Source organism: Armigeres subalbatus, chromosome 2 (assembly GCF_024139115.2).
Source record: "Armigeres subalbatus isolate Guangzhou_Male chromosome 2, GZ_Asu_2, whole genome shotgun sequence".
NCBI classification, from domain to species: Eukaryota; Metazoa; Arthropoda; class Insecta; order Diptera; family Culicidae; genus Armigeres; species Armigeres subalbatus.
In genome coordinates this window covers 213664548-213676852 of record NC_085140.1, presented here as the reverse complement: position 1 = coordinate 213676852, position 12305 = coordinate 213664548, and the positions used below count along the sequence as shown (strand labels likewise).

The 12305-nt window shown below is 39.5% G+C and overlaps 1 long non-coding RNA gene across 2 annotated transcripts in view; it reads left to right on the top strand.

Annotated features, from left to right (window-relative positions):
• Positions 1-1315: 1315 nt before the first annotated feature.
• The window catches only part of LOC134215860 (uncharacterized), a 29733-nt gene continuing 18743 nt past the window's right edge, over positions 1316-12305 (top strand). Inside the window, exon 1 of one of the 2 annotated variants that reach the window (XR_009980337.1) lies at positions 1316-1385. This is a non-coding gene — a long non-coding RNA (uncharacterized LOC134215860). Of the gene's footprint in view, positions 1386-4569; positions 4694-12305 lie in introns of those variants that run through there. The other variant, XR_009980336.1, reaches the window with a different exon arrangement.

Here is a 12305-nt window from a genome sequence, read left to right as displayed (position 1 = left end):
ATTGAACTTATTTTCCTACATAATACCAAAACACAATGCCAAAAATCCGATTGAACTTCATTATTGACATTAAATTGGTATTGGTTAGGTTTATATTTAAATAATAATTTTGCGTTTATTATTATTCGATTCCAAAAATCTAAAGGCTATCGCCGATCACAACTCGCCCACTTTCTACACTTGAGAAGTTATCAAATGATAATTCCAATAATTATCGTATGAGAATGATTCAGCACAACCCTGGCTGATAGTGTACCGCTGCAACCATCACCGACGCAAACTGGAACAGAGACTAAGCACCCGCCACTAAGTCAGTCTAAACCCCCGGTGGCTCATTACAGAAAAGCCCATCGTGAAAGCTGGGCTGTCAACGGCGTTTGGTGGTCATCCTATGGAGGAAGTCAGAGTAGACGCGACAAAGAAGTTTGACAGTTTATTGATAATAATTATTATTCTTTCACGTGAGTTACGCCAGACTTTACGTTTACTCCGATAGAGTAATCAGGAATCAGCAAAAAACGAGCCGAACAAAGTTTCCCAGAACACATCCACTGCAGAAACGATGTTAATCAGGAGAAATGAACTGCACCAGCAAAATGACTGTAAGTTGCACTAATTTGACGTCTATGCTGGCTTGAGGTCTCCAATTAGCCTTTCGAACGAAGGCGCAGAATCCGGAGATGGCAAGATCAATTATCAATCCGATCTAGCATGTTTTCGAGTGGAAAACTCGACACAAAATACATACTAATGCAAAGTGCTTAGAAAGCTTTCAATTGATAACCAAAGAAAAGCTAATAGATTACTAAGTTGGAAAGCAGGCCAAGTTCCAGTTGGAATGTAGTGCTATGGAAGAAAAATCTTGCGATGCACTTACGAGATTGACTGATTCACCGAAACCGATTGCTAAACTGTTCGCAAGTTTTCAATGGTAAATATTATCATACAGTATTATAACACACCGGAGTCGGTTGTAACGCGCAGGATATGAGCCTCGTGAATTAAAACATCGCAAAAAACCGTGTAAATCCCAAAATATGTCTAAATAAACCACGGAAATCCCGAAATTTGAGTTTAAAAAATTCGCATAAAAAGCGATAAGTGTAAAACAACCGCGTAAAAAACGACTTCAGTGTACATCGGGTATGAAGCGTTGATTTCTCCTTGAACGAATGGTCCAAGAAAATTGAAAATCTATCTAGAAACGACTGAGATATTAATGATCAAAGTCTATCATATTTTCGTGACGTTTTTTCGATTTTTTGCAATCGTAAAGTGGACCCCAATATAGAAAAGACAGACGTAGTTCTACGTCAAAAAACGGGATGAAAACAGATGAATCTGCTAGTAGCAATCGAGCAGTGCATCGAACCAACAGCTCAGAGGTAGGAAAATGAAAATTAATGTGTTTTTTTTTATTTTGTTTTTAATAGTTTGAGTCTTGTGAACCAAAACATTACTCAAACAAAATCTTGAATAATATTCTAAACATTCGAGAATGTGTTCCATCCATTATTACGATGTGTGAAATTGTAATTAAATTGATGTCTTATTTGGTTTATCGACGGTTGAGCTTAATATACGGGCTGTTATTAATATGGGAACAGATACCCTATTAGGGATCCTATAATGAGAGATATCCCACTCGGAACGATATCTAACAGCGACCAGGAATCTACCTCGATAAGACGCAAACCAACTCTAGCGAAGTTTCAACTTCATCTTGTTTTCAAGGTTTTCACCGGACACTCACACATCAAGCACGCTAGCAGTTCAACTGTCATTTTTTTTTCTTTTCGTCACCATCTTTTGTACCGGCAACAGGTCTTTTCCTTTTGAGATCGTGACTGGTTCTTTCTGATTAAATTTGAATCCTCTCCGGATCGAGGAAATAAGCATACTCCAGAAGGAATAAGCATACTCCGCTAAAGCCAAAGTGCAGTTGGTGGAAAAAGCACAATAAAGTGATACGCGGCGTTGGCAAAAACCGCAGGCTCTAGCGTGAACAGTTGGCGGTTGCTAATGGAGGATTTTGCCGTAAATGGCATCTTATTGTGCTTTTGATGGTGGATACCGAAGTGCTAGCTCAATTCGTCGGATGAAACGGAGTACGTTGATAAACGTTAAGGCAAGCTTTGATTAAGCACAATATTTTGTTTTGCTTTTTATCCAAACCAAAACAAAATTATTCAATTTGTTTGTTCACGATAACAAATATCTATTTTATAATTATAGCCACCGTTGCAGAACCATGTGCTTGGCTTCAATGCCTCAGGTACGAAGGTCAGTGATTACCCAGGTCCCGGAAATTCCCAAAACAGGCGAATGAAGCTGTTACTGCATACAAAAGTATCCCATCGGAGAAGAACCAACCGAGGAACTGAAAGGTTAATTGTAGCTTAATGAGGCATTTTACAACAGATATGATGCAACGTTTCTATTTGCCGTATTTTTATTTCCGGTAAGAATCTGAGGATTGTCCTCACCTGTGACACCAGGTCCTCACTATACATTTCATTTCACTGTATTGAACTTCTAAATGAACTTTTTTCAATTTTGCAGACGACACCAGCTGCCGGTTAAAATCATTGCGGGATCCAACCAAAAATCCATCCAGGTCAGATCCCAATTTAAAATCATCCATCATATGCTTCACGCTCGAGAGATGTTCGAAACGATGTCACCGGCTTCATCGACGAGGTACTTTCGACCCGATTTGGCCAATCTAATATAACGAAACACTCGTTGACCAGTGGGAGGATTACGCAGGGTTTTTCAGGGCTATGGAGTCACCACATCGCAGGGTGTTCCGCATGCTGCCACGATTCCGGTGACAGACGTTCCATGCCTTTTTAATTTTATCATTATAAACATAAAAAAGAAAAAGAAAAGAAAAAAAATCCAAACTATAAAACAGCTTCGAAAAAGTAAATAATCCGAAAATTTCAAAATAAAAAGAAGAAAAATAAAATTATATCTCCAAGATATCTAGGAAAAATCTACTAGAATAGTGGTACCCATGTCTAAGAGATATCTAAGAAACATCGAAGAGATTCTATCTGTCAAATCTGAACCGGTTTATCAGTTCTAAATTTGAGGTAGAAACGGTTGTTGCATTTGAGGTGGATTTGAGGTCTGACAGGTTCTAGACATCGAAGAAAAATATCTAGGAGACTCATTTTTTTGTCTAAGAGATATCACGGGAGACATCTAGAAGATCTTTCCGAGCGGGATGCGAAAGCGGCCATTGTAAGCCAATCGAGCATTGAGAACTGTCAAAACGTGAGCCAAATGAACGTTGTTATTGTTGCAGATTGAGACGAGGTTGAAAGGTATTGAGATAGATTTTAAGAAAAGTTTCATCGAGTAAACAATTTGTTTTACTTTCGCGAGTGGAAGTAATCTAGTTTATGTATCGTGTTTCGCCTATTTGTATTGCACTTTTATTCTAGTGATAATGCTTATTTAAACACTGTTAGTGGACAGACGAACATATTCCAAATTGTTATCAAATGCAAAGTCATATACAAGCTTCAACATTTTACGCTGCGGCAATTGCTGGAAGCGTTTGCTAACAAATGCAACAGCGTTGCTAAATCTTCTGGAAAAGTATTTGCATATCTCTCATTATAGGATCCCTAGAAAGTATAAAATACGTTAACTAAAAAAAATAATAAAATATAAAAATATAATTTTATAAAATTATGGAAACTTAAAAGGTTGAAATGTAAGAGTAAAATCAGCAGTGATTCAAATCGTTCGGGGCTGTCAGTTTGAATATGAATCTGAAACATTAATTTTCCCAGCAGCTGTTCTAGATTCAGTTTTTATACCAGTCAACTGTCAAAAAAATAAAACTGGTATAACGCTCCGTTCTATTTTCTGCAGATTTGAACCACGATTGACCCACGAGATTCAAATATTTTTCAATTGTTTTGGTGTATGGATGCGTCATTTTATCTACGGATCAATCCACTTTGCAATTCCTGCGCCTTTCTTGGCAGTAACATAATGATCTCAATTAATTGAAAATTTAAAAAACATGAATAGAACACTGCTGGGGAAACCAGCGAGTTTGTTCTATTTTGCTCCAGATTCAAACTAGAATAGTGGTCGAAAATTTAGAATGAAACTGAATCACTCCTGATTTCACCCTAAAAATATGAAAAATAAATATTATGAAATATGAAAAATAAGTATAATGACAAATGGAAAATAAATGAATTCAATACCAAATTTTCAAAACGACTTATCTGCAGAGATTCAAACGTCGATTTGGCGAATCTGAAAGCACTCTTACGCAAACCAACACCATCAACACGTATGTGAAGGCTTCGGCAACCTGTTGATGGTGTTAGTTTGCGTGGGAGTGTTTTCAGATTCGTCAAATCGACGATTGAATCTTTGTTACGGTACGGTTATGAGATATACATGTATCATCTCAACAGCTCATAGTGTTTCATCATGATATCACACACACGCATCAATCAAATTATCCCATGCTAAATATATGATAAGTGTTGTGGTTGAGGAATGAGCGACCGTATTTTTCATTTGCATTTTTTCTCAAGCATCCAGCCATGTTTTATTCGCAGTGACAAACACTGGTTTCGTTAGACCAGATTGTTTTACTTGATTTGTTTGTGCTCAGTTTTTATTTAATGAAGTTTCCATGCATGCGTAAAACTTGAAGGTAAGTGATTGAATTGATATATAATAAATATAAATCAAATATAATACCATTAATTAATACAAATATTGTGGTAGTAGCGGATTGTGTTAAAATAATAATCGGAGATACGAAATGAAAGCATGGATTATTTGAATGAGATTTGAATTTCTAAATCGAAGCAATCGGCGTTCGAATAGTAGGCGCCCATTAGCATACGAATATGAACTCGATTGACAGAAAAAAAAAACAAAGAACGAGACGATACTAATTCGAATATTGGGTACATCTTCTATGTATCACTAGAGCTACTCGTTCTGTCGGAGCATACTTGTGAGTACACAGCCCATGACAATTCAGATATTCGACGGATGTCCTAAGGATATTCGCTCGGCCCCGACATGGCGCGGTTGGTAGCTGGTCATGATTCGGGGTATTTTTTTGTGTAAAAGAGAGAAAGTAGGAGGAGTAAGTAAAAGAGAAAAGAAATGCTCTCCGGTGGAAATAGACGGAGGAGCAAATGTACAAGATGATATAAAAAAACCCAGATTAATCCACCTAGCAGTGATGATGCCTTTCTCGTTTTTTTTTCGAGTGAGTAATTTCTACACACTTTTGGAATGAAGAAAAACATATTTTGGGCATATCTATCGAGCCCATAGTCCGATCTGGCCAATTTTGAATAGGAAACAATGTGACATGTTTTTGCGTCGAATGCAACCTGTTGCGAGGAAATTGGTTGAGGGTGCTAAAAAAGTGAGCTATAAATTTTTACGCGCTTTTTTATGAGAAAAAGTATTTTGACCATAACTTCTGAGCCCATAGTCCGATCCGGCCAATTGTCAATAGGAAACAATGGGACAGGATTATGCGTCGAATGCAACTTGTTACGATTAAATCGGTTAGGGCTAAGTGCCTGAAAAGTGGGCTAGACTTTTCCACTCGTTGTTGCCTAAAGAAAAGTATTTTGACCATAACTTCTGAGCCCATAGTCCGATCCGGCCAATTGTCAACAGGAAACAATGGGACAGGATTCTGCGTCAAATGCAACTTATTGCGAGCAAATCGGTTAAGGCTAAGTGCCTGAAAAGTTGGCTAGACTTTTCCACTCGTTGTTGCCTAAAAAAAGTATTTTGACCATAACTTCTGAGCCCATAGTCCGATCTGGCCCATTTCCAATAGGAAGCAATGGGACATGATTCTGCGTCGAATGCAACTTGTTGCGAGCAAATCGGTTAGGGCTAAGTGCCTGAAAAGTTGGCTAGACTTTTCCACTCGTTGTTGCCTAAAAAAAGTATTTTGACCATAACTTCTGAGCCCATAGTCCGATCCGGCCAATTGTCAATAGGAAACAATGGGACAGGATTCTGCGTCGAATGCAACTTGTTGCGAGCAAATCGGTTAGGGCTAAGTGGCTGAAAAGTGGGCTAGACTTTTCCACTCGTTGTTGCCTAAAAAAAGTATTTTGACCATAACTTCTGAGCCCATAGTCCGATCCGGCCAATTGTCAATAGGAAACAATGGGACAGGATTATGCGTCGAATGCAACTTGTTACGATTAAATCGGTTAGGGCTAAGTGCCTGAAAAGTGGGCTAGACTTTTCCACTCGTTGTTGCCTAAAGAAAAGTATTTTGACCATAACTTCTGAGCCCATAGTCCGATCCGGCCAATTGTCAACAGGAAACAATGGGACAGGATTCTGCGTCAAATGCAACTTATTGCGAGCAAATCGGTTAGGGCTAAGTGCCTGAAAAGTTGGCTAGACTTTTCCACTCGTTGTTGCCTAAAAAAAGTATTTTGACCATAACTTCTGAGCCCATAGTCCGATCCGGCCAATTGTCAATAGGAAACAATTGGACAGGATTCTGCGTCGAATGCAACTTGTTGCGAGCAAATCGGTTAGGGCTAAGTGGCTGAAAAGTGGGCTAGACTTTTCCACTCGTTGTTGCCTAAAAAAAAGTATTTTGACCATAACTTCTGAGATCATAGTCCGATCCGGCCAATTGTCAATAGCAAACAATGGGACAGGATTCTGCGTCGAATGCAACTTGTTGCGAGCAAATCGGTTAGGGCTAAGTGGCTGAAAAGTGGGCTAGACTTTTCCACTCGTTGTTGCCTAAAAAAAGTATTTTGACCATAACTTCTGAGCCCATAGTCCGATCCGGCCAATTGTCAATAGGAAACAATGGGACAGGATTATGCGTCGAATGCAACTTGTTGCGAGCAAATCGGTTAGGGCTAAGTGCCTGAAAAGTGGGCTAGACTTTTCCACTCGTTGTTGCCTAAAGAAAAGTATTTTGACCATAACTTCTGAGCCCATAGTCCGATCCGGCCAATTGTCAACAGGAAACAATGGGACAGGATTCTGCGTCAAATGCAACTTATTGCGAGCAAATCGGTTTAGGCTAAGTGCCTGAAAAGCTGGCTAGACTTTTCCACTCGTTGTTGCCTAAGGAAAAAGTATTTTACCATAACTTCTGAGCTCATAGTCCGATCCGGCCAATTGTCAATAGGAAGCAATGGGACAGGATTCTGCGTCGAATGCAACTTGTTGCGAGCAAATCGGTTAGGGCTAAGTGCCTGAAAAGTTGGCTAGACTTTTCCACTCGTTGTTGCCTAAAAAAAAGTATTTTGACCATAACTTCTGAGCCCATAGTCCGATCCGGCCAATTGTCAATAGGAAACAATTGGACAGGATTCTGCGTCGAATGCAACTTGTTGCGAGCAAATCGGTTAGGGCTAAGTGGCTGAAAAGTGGGCTAGACTTTTCCACTCGTTGTTGCCTAAAAAAAGTATTTTGACCATAACTTCTGAGATCATAGTCCGATCCGGCCAATTGTCAATAGCAAACAATGGGACAGGATTCTGCGTCGAATGCAACTTGTTGCGAGCAAATCGGTTAGGGTTAAGTGCCTGAAAAGTGGGCTAGACTTTTCCACTCGTTGTTGCCTAAAAAAAAGTATTTTGACCATAACTTGAGCCCATAGTCCGATCCGGCCAATTGTCAATAGGAAACAATGGGACAGGATTATGCGTCGAATGCAACTTGTTGCGAGCAAATCGGTTAGGGCTAAGTGCCTGAAAAGTGGGCTAGACTTTTCCACTCGTTGTTGCCTAAAGAAAAGTATTTTGACCATAACTTCTGAGCCCATAGTCCGATCCGGCCAATTGTCAACAGGAAACAATGGGACAGGATTCTGCGTCAAATGCAACTTATTGCGAGCAAATCGGTTAAGGCTAAGTGCCTGAAAAGTTGGCTAGACTTTTCCACTCGTTGTTGCCTAAGGAAAAAGTATTTTACCATAACTTCTGAGCTCATAGTCCGATCTGGCCAATTCTCAATAGGAAGCAATGGGACAGGATTCTGCGTCGAATGCAACTTGTTGCGAGCAAATCGGTTAGGGCTAAGTGCCTGAAAAGTTGGCTAGACTTTTCCACTCGTTGTTGCCTAAAAAAAGTATTTTGACCATAACTTCCGAGCCCATAGTCCGATCCGGCCAATTGTCAATAGCAAATAATGAGACAGGATTCTGCGTCGAATGCAACTTGTTGCGAGCAAATCGGTTAGGGTTAAGTGCCTGAAAAGTGGGCTAGACTTTTCCACTCGTTGTTGCCTAAAGAAAAAGTATTTTGACCATAACTTCTGAGCCCATAGTCCGATCCGGCCAATTGTCAATAGGAAACAATGGGACAGGATTCTGCGTCGAATGCAACTTGTTGCGAGCAAATCGGTTAGGGTTAAGTGCCTGAAAAGTGGGCTAGACTTTTCCACTCGTTGTTGCCTAAAAAAAAGTATTTTGACCATAACTTCTGAGCCCATAGTCCGATCCGGCCAATTGTCAATAGGAAACAATGGGACAGGATTCTGCGTCGAATGCAACTTGTTGCGAGCAAATCGGTTAGGGTTAAGTGCCTGAAAAGTGGGCTAGACTTTTCCACTCGTTGTTGCCTAAAAAAAAGTATTTTGACCATAACTTCTGAGCCCATAGTCCGATCCGGCCAATTGTCAATAGAAAATAATGGGACAGGATTCTGCGTCGAATGCAACTTGTTGCGAGCAAATCGGTTAGGGTTAAGTGCCTGAAAAGTGGGCTAGACTTTTCCACTCGTTGTTGCCTAAAGAAAAAGTATTTTGACCATAACTTCTGAGCCCATAGTCCGATCCGGCCAATTGTCAATAGGAAACAATGGGACAGGATTCTGCGTCGAATGCAACTTGTTGCGAGCAAATCGGTTAGGGTTAAGTGCCTGAAAAGTGGGCTAGACTTTTCCACTCGTTGTTGCCTAAAGAAAAAGTATTTTGACCATAACTTCTGAGCCCATAGTCCGATCCGGCCAATTGTCAATAGGAAACAATGGGACAGGATTCTGCGTCGAATGCAACTTGTTGCGAGCAAATCGGTTAGGGCTAAGTGCCTGAAAAGTGGGCTAGATTTTTTGCGCACATACACACACATACACACACACACATACACACACACATACACACACACAGACATCACCTCGATTCGTCGAGCTGAGTCGATCGGTATATAACACTATGGGTCTCCGAGCCTCCTATAAAAAGTTTGTTTTTGGAGCGAACATATAGCCTTTACGTATACTTTGTATACGAGAAAGGCAAAAAGAAGAAAATAAAAACAGAAAAATGGGATGAAAGGAATTGAGAAATGCTCTCCGGTGGAAATAGACGGAGAAGCAAGAGTACAAGATGATCTGAAAAAAAAGGAAAAAAAAAGAAAGAAAACACAGTTTTGAACTTTGGTAGTGATGGACAGAGTACAAGGAAAAAAAAGCAAGAAAGAAAGGAAACAGTTGGCCTTTGCCTGAGATAGACGTAGAGCCACAAAAATAATATGAAATGCAATGAAAAAGAACGATGGTTGAAGATTTTCTGATTTTGTTGTTTGATCGATGTTTTTGGGACTAGATAACTAACATGACAGAAAATTGAAAATTCAGCAAAGTGTTGTTTTGCGATTTTTTAAACCAAATACAATCATAGAAAAGAGTAGAGGTGAGCGGGATTGTGGTAGTAGCGGATTGTGTTAAAATAATAATCGGAGATACGAAATGAAAGCATGGATTATTTGAATGAGATTTGAATTTCTAAATCGAAGCAATCGGCGTTCGAACAGTAGGCGCCCATTAGCACACGAATATGAACTCGATTGACAGAAAAAAAAACAAAGAACGAGACAATACTAATTCGAATATTGGGTACATCTTGTATGTATCACTAGAGCTACTCGTTCTGTCAGAGCATACATGTGAGTACACAGCCCATGATAATTCAGATATTCGACGGATGTCCTAAGGATATTGTCTATGCGGGTCATCGCTGGAACGTCGCTGGACCGTCGCGTCGCTCAACCAGCGAGCGCTTTCCAGTTTGGTGCTGTAGCGACGCATTGAATTTGCCTGCGTCGCTGGAGCACTTACTGGAAAGGGTCGCCAGCGACTAGCGACGTTTCAGTCGACCGACGTAGTTGAGACAAGTTCATACATGTTCTTGATTTTATCTGCATCGACAATATTCGCTCGGCCCCGACATGGCGCGGTTGGTAGCTGGTCATGATTCGGGGTATTTTTTTGTGTAAAAGAGAGAAAGTAGGAGGAGTAAGAAAAAGAGATAAGAAATGCTCTCCGGTGGAAATAGACGGAGGAGCAAAGGTACAAGATGATATAAAAAAAAAGAAGAAAATAAAAACAGAAAAATGCGATGAAAGGAATTGAGAAATGCTCTCCGGTGGAAATAGACGGAGAAGCAAGAGTACAAGATGATCTGAAAAAAAAGGAAAAAAAAAAAGAAAACACAGTTTTGAACTTTGGTAGTGATGGACAGAGTATTAGGAAAAAAAGAAAGAAAGGAAACAGTTAACCTTTGCCTGAGATAGACGTAGAATAATATGAAAAGCAATGAAAAAGAACGATGGTTGAAGATTTTCTGATTTTGTTGTTTTATCGATGTTCTTGGGACTAGATAACTAACATGACAGAAAATTGAAAATTCAACAAAGTGTTGTTTTGCGATTTTTTTAAACCAAATAGAATCATAGAAAAGAGTAGAGGTGAGCGGGATTGTGGTAGTAGCGGATTGTGTTAAAATAATAATCGGATAGTAGCGGATTGTGTTTTCTTTCTTTTTTTCAGATCATCTTGTACTCTTGCTTCTCCGTCTATTTCCACCGGAGAGCATTTCTCAATTCCTTTCATCGCATTTTTCTGTTTTTATTTTCTTCTTTTTTTTTATATCATCTTGTACCTTTGCTCCTCCGTCTATTTCCACCGGAGAGCATTTCTTATCTCTTTTTCTTACCTCCTACTTTCTCTCTTTACACAAAAAATACCCTGAATCACGACCAGCTACCAACCGCGCCATGTCGGGGCCGAGCGAATATCCTTAGTAGCGGATTGTGTTAAAATAATAATCGGAGATACGAAATGAAAGCATGGATTATTTGAATGAGATTTGAATTTCTAAATCGAAGCAATCGGCGTTCGAATAGTAGGCGCCCATTAGCATGGACTTAACCACGAGCGTCTTCTTTTTCCACGATTCTTCTTCTTTTCGCTCGAAAAAATGACATCCGCTGCGGGCCGATGAACATTTGAGTGAATTCGAAGCTTTTAGTTCACCGGATGTTCATGTTGATGTTTATTTTTGTAAACTTTGCCCTCATATGAGGTTTTCTTCTTACTGAAAATCAACGCGTGACGTCATCGTGGTTTAGTCCAAGATGAATACACAGCTAGGTGTTGCAATGTGCTTAGTTTGTGGAAGAGAAGAAGGCGGGGTGAAAAATTCATTTTCAGTGCAAAACGAAAACAAACCCGCTGGCTCTCCCGTACTAAAATCCAAGATGGCTGCATCGTGAATTGGGCAGATTGGAACACCTAGTGGTGTATTTATCTTGGTTTAGTCCATACGAATATGAACTCGATTGACAGAAAAAAACAAAGAACGAGACGATACTAATTCGAATATTGCACAGCAAAAATAATTGTAATGTGCATCGACGTAATCATAACGATTTACGAAAATACCCGATGTAATCAAAAAAATAATATGCAATATAACGTTGATTCAATGGAATATTACATCCCTCCTCAAAATACACAGAACCTGTATCATCGTTCCGCATTACATATCACTTGTGCAAAATTACCTTCTAATATCAATCAAAATTACATTGAAATGAATGCAACCTATCGATTTTATATGTTTGGTGTTATATTACACAAATTTGATGTAATATCGCATACATTGAAAATGTAACATTAAATCTCGCAACACTGTCCAGACTGACATCGATCAGCAAATTCTGGCGATGCGCCATGTTTATTTCTAGATTTCTAGCTTGTGTGAAAAAAAAAACTAATTTAAGCACCTAATTGCGAATTATTTGTGAAAATATAGTGTAATTTATTTGTGTAATTTACTATATTAGTGAAAAGTGGAACCTTTATTTGGAAAATCTATTCCTTATCGACGTCCGCGGCCACTTATTTGCCCCTTTTGATGATCGAACAGAATTTGAGGACTGTTTTGCGCTTCTATAGCAGCTACACCTGGCTGCTTCCGGAAGATTATGTTCTCGGCGTTGCCATCTAATGCTAGCCCTAATGCTGCAA